The 18,413-nt window shown below is 40.7% G+C and overlaps 1 protein-coding gene across 1 annotated transcript in view; it reads right to left on the bottom strand.

The window, feature by feature from the left end:
- Positions 1-7,772, bottom strand: part of LOC134212592 (zinc finger protein chinmo) — a 271,941-nt gene extending 264,169 nt beyond the window's left edge. Inside the window, exon 1 of the mRNA XM_062690585.1 lies at positions 5,795-7,772. The gene's annotated coding sequence lies outside the window, so the exon portion shown is untranslated. The remainder of the gene's footprint in view (positions 1-5,794) is intronic.
- Positions 7,773-18,413: the final 10,641 nt, after the last annotated feature.

The raw sequence follows: 18,413 nt of genomic DNA on the forward strand, positions 1-18,413 counted from the left end.
TAGAGCGACATTCTTTTTTTAAAGCTGCAATTAAAACCTAAGAGAAAATTAATGTGTACAATAAACGAATTATGCCTAATTTAATTATGTCAAGACACGTAGATCATAAACTCTGCTGCTCTAAAATTGGAACTATGCATTAAACTGAATATGGCTGATTATCAGTTTTCTTTAAAGCAAGTAGGGATGATGAAAATCATTATTTGATTTTGTTATGGGTTCTGAAGTGTTTGTTTATACATAAAAAAGCAAAACATTTACAAACCCAATAATTTGATATAGAAGAAGTTGTCGTAATCAAGTGGTACAGTAAAATCGGCATTTAAAATAGGAAATGCAGAAAAATACTCCAAATCCTGAACAACGGTGAGTATATTCACCTCGTGTTTCAATAAATCCACCTAAAAATTATTTCCAGCAAAAATCAATCATAACTCACTCTTCCACATACGTATGTGTATAATTTGAAGTTGTTGCGTTTAATGAATTATTTCCAAAAAAATCTAAAAATTTTGAAATTCTTGCGGCTTGCAAGAAATCGCGAATCTCCATTGTTCCTAGTCATAATTGGTCGGAGTTCTGCAAAATAAAACCAAGCGCCAATAAGTTTACAAACTAGGTCTGCTTCACAGGACATTGAACCCCTAACTTTGTTATTCACCTGAAAATCATTCAACTTTATGCAAAAAGAGCACCACTGGTTCTCCGCAAACATAATTGTGTCATGCCGAAATTATATTTTAATATTAAGTAATGGAAAGCTGATAAACATTTTTTTACTCACCGCATACATTTGTTTACTCACCGCATACACACAACTATCCAAGCTTGGAATTTATGCCAGAATAACATTCTACTGCAAATCTATGGCAAAAGCCTGTCATAAGACGAGTTTAAACAATCCCATTTGAATTCCCATTCAGTGTCTTGTACTTGACTGACTCGACGTCGAGTCAAGACAAGACACTGAAGACGGCCTTACTGTTGAGGTCGAAATACGTATCTGTCAGGATACAATTAAGTAGTGGAATTCAATGGGATTGTTTAAACTCGTCTTATGACAGGTGAAAACATTCCACTAAAAAGCTCAAAATAATTTTCTTATCAAATATGGCAAAAGGTTGAAGGACAAAAGGTCGAAAACAAAGGGTCGAAATGACAAAATGTCTACAAAAGGTTTAAAATGACAAAGGATCGATCAATTGATAACAAGTTGGATGTATTCCAAAGGAATTGGAGAAACGCATTTCACTTCAAACAGAAGTAGTACACTCATCTCATCAATCAAAGTTCATGATGAGCAATTTTCAAAGAAGGAGTAATTTTACTATGAAACAATATTATGAGTATCTAAATAGTTATGTAAGAAATAAAATAAGATTGTTGATTTAAGAAATGAATAAAACTTGTATTGCCCGAAATTGGTTTTCTCCGTTTGAGTTTTTTGTCGACCTTTTGTTCCTTTCGATATTTTGTTCTTTTCAACGTTTTGTCCCGTTCACCATTTTGTCCATTCGACCCTTTGTCAATGCTTTGTCTTTTCGACCTTTTTTCGTTTCGACCTTTTGTCTTTCGACCTTTTGTCTCTAACTCCTCTACTGCACATTTTATATACGCACAAGTTCTTTAATACCTAAGTTGGCGTAACTAGCCCTGATGCCTCACACAACCAACGGATGGAAGATTTCAATACAGTTTTACAATTGGCATATACAAATTTGGAATATTTTAATACAATCATTGTATTAAAATCTCACAATTTTGTATTGATTCAATACAGAATCTGTATAAGAAGCTTACATTTTTTTTTGTATTGAAACCTTGCAGAATTCTGTATGCCAAGGTTAGACGACGGGTGGTAAACTCGTGAGTGCCGGCTGGCATGATAATTTAATGTTGCGCCTCCAATTTCTCCTTCTCGTCACTTCTCCAGATAATTTTGACAAGCATATTCACAAAAATTTTGGGCAGCGGCGAGATTCGAACCCAAAACAAATAAACAATGTTTACTGCGCTCACCCCCATATGATGCCGCATCATCAGGGATAGCAGCATTTGATTTTCGCGAAACATGGGAAGAAGGATAACAATTTTTCGCACCATCGCTGGTGTCGGAGATCGTCGTACTGTAAGTTATCCGTATGAAATGGATGGTGGAAAATTCTGTTGTCGCGTAAGTGACTGAGAAATCCGAGATTATAAAACTAAAAGTATAACTAGGGATTGAATACTCTATTGTGTATTGTCTGTCCGCAAGAATCAATTTGATTTAGTTTTGTATAACATTTCTTCTCGAAAGCTTGAAATTCTAAATTTCAGATAACGGAAAAATGTCAGAAAATGCAAAAATAAAATAAAATGAAAAAAAAGCTAGGGGAGCTACATTTTGCCTTTCTCGTATACTAAGTATACGTAAAGGCTATAATTTCACTCCAAAACCAAACTTTTGATAGAAGGCTCGGAGACCCATAGTGTTATATACCAATCGACTCAGCTCGACGAATTGAGGTGATGTCTGTTTGTGTGTATGTATGTATGTGTGTGTGTGTGTATGTGTGTATGTGTACACATTTTGTAGACACACTTTTTGGAACTTAGCATTACCCGATTTACTCGCAACAAGTTGCATTCGATGGGGAATGCGGTCCCATTGTTTGCTATTGAAAATTGGCCTGATCGGACATTGCATTTCGGAATTATTGAAAAATCATTGTTTTTTCCCAATTTCAAAATCGAAAAAAAAAACTTCTTTCCAGAATGGTGGGAATGCATAGTAATTAATGCAAAAACATGCAAAATGATAGAAAATATGCGATCTATCCCTAAAGTGCTTTTTTGACCTTTCCTATGTGATTTTTCAGTACATTTTACGATGCACGAGAAAGGCACCATCGCCGCTAGGTGGATTAATCTGGGTTTTTCTTAATAAGGGTTAGACCTCCCTCCCCCCTTATTTACGCCGTTGAATACCGACTTGCGAGTTTCGGAACAAATGAATAGGAATATAAGTTATAAGAGTAATTTTTCGCCTAAGGTAAATCTTTTTTACCAACGAGTTTCAAAAGAATTCGGTTTGCTGCATCCGAGAGCTGTCACGCATTACAAACGAGATTCCGCTAGGGCTTGCAGTACTAAACGAATGAAAATGATTTATAGAATTGATTTGCTGTTTCGAATTTTTGGGCGAGTTAAGTGATTGGCTTCGTGGATGTCAGGCGTGCTAGAAATAAGCAAATGGAATAACGTCTTCCTGATTTATTTTGATATGTTCGATCAAGCTCTAATGCCCAGAAGTTGATTTAGGTGTGCTGGAAGTAAGTTTGACTTCGAACAAATATTTTCTTTTGTGGCCACTAAATACATCATAATGATTATGCTGAAAATGACTTGTACACAACAAATCAACCAATGAATGAGTTATCTTGATAAATTGATTTTGATAATCTCTGTTTGGAGCAAAACATTTCTCACAACTGGAACATTATCGCCTCGCACCTTACTGTTTATTAGACACCAACTCAGTTAATAATAACGAGATCCTGAGCCATTTTCATTTGTTTATTATGTGTCTATAGACTATGTGGAATCTATCAACCCAAAAAATACAGAATTGTCTTCCTTGACAACTGCACATCATAGCGCTAAGCATTGGAAAGGGTGAAGCATTTTGGATGTGTAAATGAATTTTGAATTGGTAAAGCTTTATTAAATACCTTCGAAACTAACATAAAAACTTATTTGTACTACTCTTATGGAAGCATACGATGATTAGAACAAATTTATGTTTGTACTTGTATTCGAAAATACATCACAAGATAATAAAATCACCTCAAAAACAAAATTATGATAGGTGGCCCAGTGAGAACAGTAAATGAGAACACCAAACTAATGTTCTAATTTTATAAACTAGATATGCATTTTAGTATTAACCTGTGCAGCACTTCGCCATTTAAGGAACCGTTTCAGTAGCTAGATTTAAGGTACACATTAGGGAAAAATTCATGTTTGCCAGTCAATCAATCCGGTTTTCAACAAAAATGAGAATAATAGGAAAATTATCGTCTACCATGTTTTGTAAAGAATCCGGTTTTTCGATGACGATTTCAATAATTATCAAATAGTTGTCAATATTTAGGCCGGTCAACAGTTAACACGATTCAATTTTTAACTCATAAACAAACAAACAAACAATCGCAATTTGAAGAGATCGCAACAAATGTCACGTCATTTTCCTGCAGATAACATTGAACGCAACACATTGTCTTTATCGTCCACAGCTAGGGATACGGATAAATGTGCCTGTTTTTTTTTCATTTTTGAGTCAATTACACGCTTTGGTATCGAGTATCTGTACAAATGTAACGAATTTATATAACTCAAGTTTTCAAGGATCATGTTTTTGAAAGAATCAGATTAATAGCGAACAAATATCTTCTTCTTCTTATTGGCATTACATCCCCACACTGGGACAGAGCCACCTCGCAGCTTAGTGTTCATTAACCACTTCCACAGGTTGCGAGGTTTCTTAGCCAGGTTACCATTTTTGCATTCGTATATCATGAGGCTAACACGATGATGATACTTTTATGCCCAGGGAAGTCGAGACAATTTCCAATCCGAAAATTTCCTAGGCCAGCACTGGGAATCGGACCCAGCCTCCCTCGGCATGGTCTTGCTTTGTAGCCGCGCATTTTAACGCACGGCAAAGGAGAGCGAACAAATATACGCAAGCGAAAATATGCATATTATCAATATTATTTGCCAGGTGTATAAATACCTAAATCGCTTTGAAAAGGAATGGAGTTGATTAAATAAATTTAAACCTTCTAAGCTTAGAATTCATTTTCCGATTAGCTATTTTGGAGGAATCAATCTCAAATAAAACAGCTGGGTGTCTATTCCTAGTTCGAAAAAAAAACCCTAGGTTTTCCAGTATTCACAATCATGTGCAATACTCAGTATGAATTTGTGTCTGAATTTAAAAACATGGCAGGTATGGGCGTTTTAAAGATACTTCTTTAAATACAGAAAACCTTTTTTATGGATCGACTGTATGTTTAATTCTATTTATTGAACTGCTACTCAGTCTAACAATTTTCACAACGAGTTTGTTATTAACCCGACGTTTCGACACGGGAATTGTGTCTTTTTCAAGGGGAAAATATTTCTGTTGTTCGTCGACGTATGTTTAGTCTAACTTGAACCGTCTATTTGTCTAATTGTTTTTGGCTCTAACTAAAAAGATTATTATTTCAACTAGTCGGATTTCTTATTCCTAGAGCCTAGAGAAAGAAAAAATAATGAGCAGTCCAATTACAGTTTTTTTGATGCGCTTTCAGTAACAAATGTTAACAGTATTTTACGCAAGGATTGAATCCAGAAATAAATGAAAACATCTCTCACTTATCTCTTTATACACTTACGACATGTAGCAAACCTGAGAGATGTTTTTCGCAAACCGATATAAGAATTAGCAGATTCGGGAGGTTATGCGCCTGGATGATTTCCTCTAAAAAAAAGCTTTATAAAACCATCAAAAATTTATCCTAAAAGGTCCAAATCATCACATCTCATCGTCAAGTTAAGCTACACGATTCACTTTAGAAAACTTGATACCGTGAAGTCTTTTAAAAAGACTATTATTTTAGGTGCTACATCTCACTAAATAATGGTTAATTCCATTTGAAATAACGTCCAATAATCAATGACATCTCTATCGATGGCTGCTATTAAACTTAAGTAAGTGCAAAAATCAATTAAAATCATGTAATTTGTTCAAAATTCGAAAACTTACCTTGAATAGCTTCAAACGACGTCCTTAACTATCCAGAATTTCAGTTCCGCTTCCGCGCCACTTGAGGTACCAGAAGCTCTGTGTGTGTATGTTTCAAAACTTTCAAACTCCGTTAAATAATTTTGCTTCCAATGAACTTTTTTTTTGTTGCTGTTATTTTTACGCGTCTTTTGGGTTCTTCCAAAGAGACAATTTTTGCTTCCTTTTTTTCCAAAATAATTTTGAAGTTCTCAAACAGTTGATACTTTTTTTTGTTTTTGTTTTGCCGAAAATGTTTTAATTTTGGACCGAAAGGTATAGTTTCATGTTTGGGGGGTGATTGAAAAGTTTTACATTAGAGCGCTGTTTCACATCAGTTCCGTCCGGTTCGGTGGTCCTGCGGCTTTTCCCACTACGAGTTTGGATTCATTGGGATGGGCTGAGGCTGGTGGCAGCGGTGATGCAAGCATTCGAACGGACACTACTGCTGCTGGTGCTACTGCTACTGATGTTGATGGCGCGTTTGCAGCAGGTTTCTGCCAAATAGGTGAACTTTTGCGAGAATTTCATTGGCGAGCACTCATTGCTTCCACTAACTCCGTTGGACATTTTTATCTCACTTCAACTTAAAATTGCGAATATTCTTTTTCGTTCGTTTGGATTCTCTTCTACAACTTTTCCTCGATATATACGTATGGTACAAGGATTAATTTTAAACTTATTCACTTCCGAAAATGTACACACTTTTATACACGTTCTGCTGGTTAGAAATTTTTGATTTCTTCAATTGCTGCACAGAATTTTCCAACTGATTTGCAATTTCAAACAAGTTTTGTCACTTCTTCTTGTAACTATTCTTCAAACATAAATACTTTCCAAAAAGGGATCAAATTTTAATCACTTGCTATGCCGAAATAGATTTTCGTGAAACCAAAAAAACTGCGAATTTTCCTTTAAAAACCTCACATCGGAATAGGGTTTCCCTTCCGCTCCGGCGAATCACAAACCCCTAAAAATTTTCTCTCTTCCCGGTCCGAAAACCCCTTTTTTGATTCGCTTTCGGTTCTGGCGCTGCGGTCCACAACTTCTTCCTCGTTTGCTGCGCGAATGCTAACTGCCGGGTGTGCACCCTGGATGCACTTGTGCAAACTCGGAAAAATCGGTTGCTGCTGCTGCGGCTGCTTCAGCGACGACGGGTCCTCACCGGTGCTGTTGGTGGTGGTGCATTGGTGTTTGTGTTAAGGGGAGGAAAAGTGCAACACCCCCGAAGAGACGCAGTTTTATGTTGGAGTTTCCTGCGGCAGGATATTCGTTCAGACTGTGGGTGGTTGGAGCTATATTGTTGCTTTCGCTGAACTTCACCTCGGTAGAACTTGGCAGCACTATTCTATAGGATTTACAAACAAGACAATTTCGTAAAATATTCGTATATCTGAAGATCACACACGAGAGTTTTCACAATTTATTCAACTCGTAGTTAACAGCTTTTTCAATTAACGTTCGGTCCACGCTAGGTTGGTTGGAATTATCTCAACCCCTTGGGAGAACTTGGCGTACTATCAACCAAGAATCCACGTATCACACTATTGTTCACTTGTCACGCGATGCACAATGTCAAACCGCGAAAACGCGGTCCGTCTTCCTTAATCAAAACATTCACGATACTGAATTTTGCACATTTTTTCGAAAAATCTTGGAAAAATCTCACCACACTTCCAACAGTGATCAGGGCTTCAGAATGCACCCCTTCTGTTCCTTGCGTAATGATAGCAATCGCCGACTAAGTGTTCCGGTTTGCGTATTGTTTTCCTGTTATTGTTGTTGTTGACTTCCCGTAAGAGCAATGAGCCATGTGTATGGGTTGCGTATGACGTTGCGTTTATTTGTGGTTACAAAATTTTTCAAATGCAATTTTCGCGCAAAAAATCTGTTTCAAACGATTTTGGTTCTTTTGGTTCCTCCGAAGTGCACGCACAGAAAACACTGCTTGCTCCCGAGCACCTCCAAAAGCTAGGGCCGAATAGACAAATATGAAAAGTGTAAGCTGCGTTTTGGCAGAGTGTGGCCCCGGTAGTCACTCACTGACACCGACTTCGCGCGCGCCTCGCATATACATGTAGAAATAGTGGGCAATGCTTTTGGTTGCTTCGCTGCCTGCTGCTGCGATCAACCAACATCAACGCAAGCTCGGCGCACTTCAAACAACCGAAAAAAAAAACACCCAAAAAATGACCGAAACTGAGTCCTGAGCTCCGCTTTGCTGCTGCTTGCTTCCCTAACTACGGGCGCTGCTGTATGGGTGTGTGCAGCAGCGATGTTAGGCACGCGGCATCAATAACAACGAAAATGCGTGTGAATGAAATGCGTCCCGAGGCCTCTCTCTAGTGGGAGAGCGGTGGGCGTGCGAGCGAGAACGCGACAAACCAAACCACCCCTTGATGTTGTCGATGGTAGCGGGCAGAGACGGTGGTGGCAAATGCGGGGATAGCAATCGCGAGCATGTATAGGATAGACAATTGCCGAAAAATACATTTTTATTTTGTTGGCCCACTGACTACGGTTAGAAACCGCACCATCGTCCGTCCGCGGCAGCAAGCACCGGAACTCACTGCTGCCTCTTTAGTTGCGCTGACTCTCACGAGAGAGGGACGCTACGCGGCCAAAAAAAAACGACGATAGATGTTAGCCGAAGAGGTCTATGGCTGCACATGAAAGTGAATAGGTTTCGGTTGGATGTGGATAGGAAGGATAGATGAAATTGCCGAAAGTTCACATACCATTTACAGTTTTCTCTCAAATAGTGGGGCTTGTGAGGTGAAGGATAATCTTTTGGAAAAAGCATATCCCGGGAAAGCAATTTCAGAGTGTAATCCTATAGAAATGTTTTTGTTGATTTTTGCTATTAAAATAACTTTGTTCATTTGAAGGTTTTAAAATTGAGAGAATCAATAGAAACGAACGATTTGAATTAAATAAAGCAAAATAATCTTTGAGTTTAGAGCCAATATAGTTTAATAATTTATACATTGACCGAAATAAATGTGAGGTAAGACGGTATAATGAGCCCCCCTGGCCAAAACTCCCCTTTGATTTCTAGCAAACTATTACTAACTAAGGTTAAGAATCGGTTGGCACCTTTAAAAATTTGTCAGACCATCAGCCAGACCATTCAAAAAGTTAAAAATTTGATAACTTTTCATGTTTGGTTGCTCAACATAACAGACTGCTATACTGTCCGCAAAATTAGCACTTGAGAGCTCATTTGGGCAACAAAAAAACTTTTCTTAGTAGTTAATATGATAATGACGTTTCCACCTTAAAAAATTTAACGTTTTCAAAAGTATGTTTCACTAGTCGAAACGCCCCCGTGGCCGTGGGCAAGGCGATATGCCCTTACCAAGTGGACACAAGCGCGGCGAGCTCAGCAGCAGTTGTTTCCAAATGGTATGGGAACAATCGATTCGTAATTCAAACCTGCTTAAATGGACATATGTTGGTTTTTAATGTCAAGCACATAAGAATTTGAAACTTACCTATTATGAGATAGATAAAATACTAGTTAATGGCTATGAAACGTCTTCGGTTAAGGTGGGGCGTTTCGCCCAGGCACTTATTATAATCCATTTTTCACGACTTTTCAAAAAAAGCTTTATTACGTGTTCTCTGCAATATTTTATATGACTACTCACAGGCAATTGATTGGTCACAATTTTTGCTTGTCATAAGACGAGTTTGTACAATCCCATTGAATTCCACCACTTAATTGTATCTTGACAGATACGTATTTCGACCTCAACAGAAAGACCGTCTTCAGTGTCTCGTACTTGACTCGACTTGAAAGTCGGCAATCCAGGGCTGCGAAATGGTGAGTTGGCATCTGGGAAGGAGCGACCTACACAGCTCTGGTCCTCACAAGTTCCAATCTCACGCTTCCACGGGTCTTCCGATGACAATCGACCGCCAGCTAAGGGTTTTGTACTTAGCTGGTAGTGCAGCCTGGGCACTGTTGTCCTTCTGACATCAGCTAGAGTGAGTGGGTGCGACCAAAGGGACCATCGTCCCTAACCCCTAATCCCAAGGCGTTAAGCGACCCGTGCCGAGGGGATGCATGGCCAGGGGGGTGAAATAATGAGCTAGGCCTTTAACGGAGCCTGTGGGGTACCTGGGCACCCTCCACAGTAATTGTCCCTTACCGCGTCATGCTGGGCTCTGGCGTGGTGGACCTCTTTTCCCGAGCAACTCGTGGGACCAAAATGGAAAAACAAGTCAATTCTTCAATTAGTGGTAGTAGTGTAGGCGACAACCCCTTCGCAAGAGGTGGGTTGTTCAGGTCTCCGCCTAGGAGGCCAGAAGCAATAGTCGGCAGCTCGGTGCGCAGCGCCAGCGTGGGTCACTTAACCATCTCCCAGGCTACGCTGGTAGAGAGAGGTTATAGACGACCCATGGCTTGTGAAAGCGATGAACCGCAAACGCGATGGGCTTTCGGCCTTCGAAGTGGTGACGGAACAGCTGGACGCCATCATCGACTTTGCGTCATCGAAGCATAATATCAGTAAGGACCTCAAGAGGAGCTTGCTGAAACTTCGAAAGTCGATGTTGGACGCCAATCTGGAGAAGGCGGTCGGCACGGCCAAGTGTAAACCCGTGAAATCCGTGGAGTCGAGGTCTACCCAGACTCAAGGATTTTCGGACTTGGGCAAGGTCGAATCGACCGAGGGCGTGCCAGCGAAGACGGTGGTGCCAAAGTCTACCCAGACTGAGGCTCAAGTATTCGCGAGCACGTCGGGGGTGACTGTTCCAACGGAGCAGATACAAAAACGGGGGAGACAGTCTCCAGGGGATGAGCTCCCTGGGGGCCGCTCCAAAACGCGGAGGGTTACTACCCCGAACAAGGGTAGTGGGGCTGGGAAGCTGAACCCCGGCCAGGTACCTCACAAACCGGGAGAGGAAGAACCTGGAAAGGTCCGTCCAACAAGGAAAGACGGTGGTAAGGGGTTACGGCAGGGTGAGAGCTCTCAGCCGCACCAGACCAGGGAAATAGAGGGGGATGACGCCTCCTGGACCCTGGTCAAGCACAAGAGGAAACCGAAGACGTCAAGGGCCGAAAAGAAAGCCCAGGCGAACGAGGGTAACAAGAAGTCTAGGGTAGGCGCCAATTGCTCCAGAGGCGATGCCCTAGTCATCAAGACGAACGAGGCTAGGTACTCGGACGTCTTGAAGGCGATGAGAAGTGACGTCAAGCTCGGTGAACTCGGCGCCGACGTACATCGAATAAGACGTGGATGGGCGAGATGCCCGGATAAAAATTTACAGTAACTTGTATGACATTACACATTGAAATACAATAGATTGTGTGGCAAACAATACAAACTATTGTATGCTTATTGTAAAATGTCTACGGTTGTAAAAGATCTTTATTGTACGTACATTAAGATAACAATATATTTAAATGTTTCCGATAAATTCTATTATATTTTTATTGTTCGCTTATGTTTAGTATTGCTCATCCAAAAACTAAAACAATTTTTTAAAAGCATTTGGGTTGGATGATCTGGAAATCCGTCTAATGTTATTGAATTAATATAATTTTGGAATATTTCATGGATTTATTATATTGATGAAATAACAATTGAAAACAATAAAATTACAATAGCTTTGTTTGTTAAATAAATAAAAATGTTATACCGGTTCTCAAGTATATATTTTCATATTGCAGGTCTTGTTGCAGGTCTAGAAATGTTTTGCAATAAAAATTTGATTTCAAAAAATGAAAGGGAACAAAACTTTCGCTTATAATTTTACTCGGAGAATGGCTGGATTCATTTGAGCGTGTACAGTTTTGTTTGTAATTAGTGAAGAGATGAAAATAATGAAACTGTATGGTGCAGAAAGTGTTTTTTTCATTGCAGTTTCTGCTGCTGGGAAAGCGGTAGATCACTATGGCTTCTGTACCGTGGTGAGTATCTAAAGCGTTGAAGCGCGTTAGAGCATCATTACTGGGCGCGAGTATATTGATCACTCTCACTGTACTGTCATTTTAGATTAGTCACTCTTTTTCGCATCGGTCACTATTTTCGGTTATCATTTCGGTGGCTGCATTCCGTATCGGTGACGTTCGACGTTTGATAGTTCATCAAATAGTAGCGCTGTTATTTGGTCAATTTGGTCACCTGTCAGCTGCGCTACTGTTTTAGCAGCGCGTTTAGTAGCGACCGGTAAAGTGTCAAATAATGATACTGCGCTGACAAACGGTTTATACTCACCACCGGTAATCGTAATCTTATACTACAAAAGTTCAATGTACATAATGAACGCAGTGGTTCATCCCGAACAAAAAATAAATGAAAATTTTATCATCATAATACCTGATGACATGCCTGGTAACATGTATCCTTGTTCCTTTACAGAAATGAAGCTTATGATAAATAAAATACTGCTGCTTGCTGGTCACTGATTGAAGGTCGTTCAGTGGCTACCATTGGCCAATCTCACCAACGGGATATAATAAGAACTGATGCAGGTATTTTTTTCTTTTCTTCTCAACGTATTTTTTCTAATAAAAATGACATTCTTTTATTATTTACATTTTTCACAAGTTTATATCTATATGTATTGTCTATTCGGAACAAAGTTAGTACGCTTTTTAAACCGATGTTGGATTTTTCTCCAGATACAGGCAACCCACTTAACTTTGGAAGTAGTGCGCTGGATTCCTCTAAAGATATGCTAAACAACCGGAGGAAAATAAAATAATTTGTAAAACAATTAATTGTATTGTATTTTTATTGGAATATTGGAGTATAATGTATTCTAAATCCTGTTGTATTTCTATTGTAAAACAATAGAAACAGTAATTGAAAACATTTAAAACACAATGTTTTCTATTGTTTTGTCGCTCGAAATCATCCCATTGAAGAACCGTAAAATCAATTGTTTTGCTCCGAATTTTGTATGGAAAATTTTCGATTTTTTATTGTAAAGATACATAACAACCCCCTTTTTAATTGTAAAAGTCCCATTTACCATTCATTTTATCGTGGAAAACCATTATTTCTCATGTGATTTTATTGTCAAAATTCCATTATATTCAATGGTAAAATTATGTTTTAAATGGTGTTGTAACAATAAAATTTATGATATTTTAATGATATTTTTATCCGGTGATCCTCGAGCTGAAGCGGGGCGTCTCGCAACAGGGCGCCGCCTACAAGAAGTTGGCGGAGGAAGTCCTAGGCAAGACGGTTAAGGTCAGGGCACTCACGACGGAGGTGAATATAAAGCTTAAAGACCTAGACGAGATCACCGAAGTCGAAGAGCTCTCACGGCACTGCGGCGATAGTGTGAAGTGGAGACGCTCACCGCAGCCGTTCAGCTACGGAAAGGTCCGACAGGGACGCAGGTAGCATTAGTTCGGCTATCTGCAGCGGACACCTCCAAGGTAGTCAAGTTAGGGAGCGTCAAGGAGGGATGGTCGGTGTGCCCTGTGGGCATATACGAGCAACCCGAAGTTTGCTTCAAGTGCCTGGAACCGGGGCACAAGGAATGGGACTGCAAAGGCCCTGACAGAAGCAATCTCTGGACAATCTCTGGACACTACCCCGGACAACCTAGTTCGGAGGATGTGTAAAGATGAAGTTGGCTGGAACGCCGTTTTATCGGCTATCGCCCAAATCGTCGCGGAGCTACACAGAAGGTGGCGCGTGGACTCAAGGATGGCTAGTTCAGGCGCAAATAAGAGGTGGTCCCAGCAGGGATCGGAGTCGGCTTCATGGGTCATACCGGTGGTCATGCTCTGTGGTCGAACTCGATCCTTTTATCGAAAAAGTGGCAGCGCGAAGAACAACATGGTATCGTCGCTTTCGCGGCGTCGATCAACCGGGCGGGTTCCGAGCCCGAGGACGGAAAGGAGTCCTCGTCAAGGCTGGGGCAGGCGTAGGCACCGCGTCGCCAAGTCCCTCTGTGTGTTGGCGAATAGACCCTATCGCAGAGAGGTCAATTTGGGGTGCACGCGGCATCATCATTCTTGATACCAGTCGTGCAGAGGGAAGCAGGCGCGAAGTCGACCCTTCCCACCTTCCGAGGACATAGGGCGTGGTAAGGCCACCTGGAAAGCCGGCAGTGCGCTGGCACGATACCATGGTGTTCTTCTAAAAAAGCGAGTCACGATGTTCGGTGCTGCAAGGACACGAAGCTAACCTCGAGAGTGCGTTGTGCACTAGTCCCCCTTTGAAGCATTACTTTCTGGTTGTACCGCAGGGACTATGGGCTTGGCGGCAATGGAAACGGTTTAACGGGCCGGGGATGTAGTCCTGCCTCCCTCGTTTGCTGTTGGAGGTGGTCCCTAACCCCGCACTTCCTGGACAACCCAGGATGTCTGTTGAGCAGATTCCCCCTCCATTGCTTAGGAAGAAAAAAAAAGAGGCAATCCATTTGCGATTGTCTGGACTACCAAATAACACAAACTTTGCATATACTGCGTTGAAAAGAAAAAAGTTATTATAGGTATTGCCTTAGAGGAGGCATATTATACCGTCTTCCCCTAATTAGTAATCATTTGAACTTCTATAAAATCTGTATGAAACACATTGCAGCTCTTTTTGTAAGAAAAAACTGAATCATCCACCTAGTGGTGATGGTGCCTTACTCGTGCAAATAAAAATGGCCATAACTTCCGAGCCCATAGTCCGATCTGGCCAATTTTCAATAGGAAACAATGGGACAGGATTCCGCGTCGAATGCAATTTGTTGCAAGCAAATCCGTTGAAAGTAAGTGCACTTACTTCCAACGGATTTACTTGCAACAAGTTGCATTCGATGCAGAATCCTGCCCCAAAAAATGTCACTTGTAACTCAACGCTACTAATTTCAACAACGAAATGCATGAGCTCTACAAACAGTTTCGTTCCCAGCAAACAGTACAGATTATCGAGCACTTGTGTCATGTACAAAAATCGAGTGGCATTTCATTCCGGCTGACGCTCTTGAATTCAGAGGACAGCGTCAGTCAAGTCATGTGTGAGCATGGATGTGATCGCTTAGTGTTCTACTTATCGACGTCCAATAAACAAAATATCCGTCAGCCTACTTGAGACAGCGGAAATGGAGCTATTGTCATGCTATGATAGCACGTGAATAGGACGATCTTTTCAGTTTTCTACTCGACTGCCAATCGATCACCACGCAGCAGCAAAGTTGATACGCATTAGGGAAATGTAATAATTATAATAATTTGATATTTAAATTTGAATTTAGCGTTTTTCCATACAGTCCGCTGACAATTCCGAATCTGAACAATCCCCATCTTAACTGTACACCCAGGTTTTTTTATGCCGTTGGACTTTATTAATTTCTCGGTTAACCTGAACTTCACAGCTTTTTAAATACCCCTTGAATTTTCTTCGATTTTTTGTGAGTTTTTTCGTGGGGTTAACTCATTGTTTCATTGACGATGAAGGTCTTTAACGACTAAAACCAAATCGTGTAAAAACAAACTGGATGTATTCGACTGTATTGGCATAAATGACCGTGTTATTCCGAGCAGTTACTGTTTTCACCAAATTATATTTTGTATAGAGAGCGTCCGTCCGTACGAATGCGAGAATGGCCCACCCGAAGAATAAAGAACCGAAACAGAGTCATAAATTGGATTTGCTTTCATGCGGGCTGTAGGATGCAAAATGTAAAACCTGATCAGCGATTAATCAGAATTTTTATTTTATTTTTTTATTTTAATTTTTATTTATTTTATTTTTTCGATTAGACATCACTGGGCTGACTTTGCTTAGCTATTACTATTCTAATTTATTTAGAACAACGTCTATTTATTTCTTATGTTACATTGATTTACTTAATATAATTGGTGATATCATCATGTCGTGATTGATTCACTTTTAGTTTCTCGGCATCGCAGAAATGAACATCACACTGGCTTATACTGGCGCAGTCCGATGTATTAAGCCCCGATTCGGTTGCCATTGTGCGGGGTTTGAGGAAGATTATGCGTTGCAGACGTATACTGGTTGATGGTCGAACGTTGGACGCACGCTGAGTGCGTCTTCCAGTGACTGGATGAAGATTGATGGGCGGGCTGTGAATCGAATCCATGACCATCCGCTTATAAAGTGAACGTGTAGAGAACTGCGCTACCGACCCCCCTGCCAGACATGTTTAATAGGATGCAATGTTTTAGCACATCTAATAAATAACATCAAAACGTAATTATAACTTGCCTCGATTGTGGGGGAATTTTCATACTACGAATTACTTCTAAACAATAGCAAATCTATTCTCCCTGCTTTACTGCTCTGCGATTAGATTTCCCTATAGTTTGCACTTCGTCCAAGCGCTCCTAGGTTTCGATTCGCATTCGGATTTCGGATCGGGCCTCTGCCGATTCTTTTCATGCAGCGATACAATCGCGAGCCACTCCGCCGTAGTTGAATGTCACTCACCTTGCTCTTTTGTCAGGTTCTCTCCGGTGGCACTGAGCAAGGCAAGAGGAGTTCAATGGCATCCTACTGGTAGTGGTGTCATTCACTCAAGTCCGCTTGACTATAGTGCTGTGTGCAGTGGCATGGTGTTGGATACGCCATCGCTGCTGCGACTCTCCTATCAAGCGATCGTAGGCATAGGTTGCGTTTCTTGCTATAGTAATGCTTCTCGCTTTATGTACACGTCCCGCCAAATACATCTCCTCATCAACTATGGCGGTGGCGGCATCCACTTTTCGTGCCACTCAATGCTCCGATACTTTGGGAGCAGAGGGTTCTTAGGTTACGAAATTTTACGCTCACACAACCGCAGAACCCCTTCCCGATTACCTTTTTTGATTAGATGGTGAGTTTTAGAATTTTGAATGAGTGCAGGAATACAACTTGCACAACGACATGCAGGCCTGTTGAAAAAAAAATGAGCTGAGCTGTCCCATGACGCGCAACGAATTCACCATAAAAATTGCTGTTCCTGAAAAAGGGGTTAGTTGCAAATGGCTCCTGATTCATGATGGCAGTCACAGTGGTGCCCCGTGAGTTCCCAATGCAACCCCATCGTTCAGAAAAGCCTACCAGGAAGTGGGTGGTGGGTGACTACTGACATGAATTTAACAAAAAACGCAACGCAAAAAAACGCACCACATAAAGAGAGAGCTGCAAGATACGCGCGAGAGGGAGAGAGAGCTTCTGTGGGAGAGAACTCACGCATCGCACTCAGTGCAAACACTATCGCAAAACGGGACGGCATCAGAGGCGCATGCACGCACGCACTATATTTGATTGTGCAACTCACGCACACCACCACTAGTGCAGCGAGTCATCCGTTGATTGGGTCGATTGAGTGCCCAGTGCGTGAGTGCACCTAGCGCAAACTTATGGAAACCTGTTCGATTGGTAATGTGTGTTGAACAATACATATGCAAGGCGGTTTGAGCGAATCTAGCCTACCTCAAGCATCCTCTTAAGTTAAGAGAGACAGCCTGCCCGGTTGTAGTTTTTTTTGCAGCAGCTTAGATCGCAACGCTGTTTACGAAGACTGATCGCTCTTCGGTGAGCAGAAACCTGCCCTGCAAGGCATGGGGATGAAGAGTGCGAGTACATGGCTGTGTAGGTGAGCAATGCTTTTTTACGGAATGAACCATAGTCGCCGTCATTGTTGATGATTTCTTGGCGCTGGGCGATTCACTGATGGGACTGTGTGCTATCGAGAATAATGCGTGAAAGATTTGCGTTGGAAGAAGTGAAGAATTATGCGAACGCAGCTATACTCTATGGGGGACCGTGCACTAATTGTGTAAGACGTTTTTCGTAGGAGTTTAACTTCCTTTATCGAATTATTCGATTTTTAGATAAACAAATACCAATTTGTTAAGAAAATTATTTTGAGCTTTTTAGTGGAATGTCTTCACTTGTCATAAGACGAGTTTGTACAATCCCATTTAATTCCACCACTTAATAGTACCTTGACAGATACGCATTTCGACCTCAACAGTAAGGTCGTCTTCAGTGTCTCGTACGTCGAGTCGTAAGGCCGAGTCAAGTACGAGACACTGAAGACGGCCTTATTGTTGACGTCGAAATACGTATCTGTCAAGGTACAATTAAGTGGTGGAATTAAATGCGATTGTACAAACTCGTCTTATGACAAGCAAATACCAATGTCAGATTTGTGATGAGCACGAAATATACCTGATGCACCATTTTTGCTTGATCACATTGGTAGTTATTACATGATTCTTTTGAACGCAAGACAAGGAAAAGACGAAACAGGTGAACGTTTTTTGAGAAATTAATTTGCTTTGCCATTTTTGAACACAGCTGTTTCTACTCACCACATCTCAACAAACAACGATATGCTACAATTAAGCATCTAAGTTGAATTATTGTTTATTTGTGATCTTCATAGCTGAATAAAATAGATGCTGAATAATACGCTAGACAGATTTCATTTCAACATTTGATCCAACTAATATTCTACTTGGCCTATATATTTGTTTACTACCTTTATTTAAAGTCGAACTAAAGTTTTCGTTTTATCACATTTCAGCACATAAGAGAAGTTTAAAAATAGGCTAAACTAATGATTTTTAAAGTTCTCTGTTCAACTATGTTGTGATACTTTAAAAGGGTTGTCGAATTGAGTTTGAATA

The sequence above is a fragment of the Armigeres subalbatus genome, chromosome 2 (genome assembly GCF_024139115.2).
Source record: "Armigeres subalbatus isolate Guangzhou_Male chromosome 2, GZ_Asu_2, whole genome shotgun sequence".
NCBI classification, from domain to species: domain Eukaryota; kingdom Metazoa; phylum Arthropoda; class Insecta; order Diptera; family Culicidae; genus Armigeres; species Armigeres subalbatus.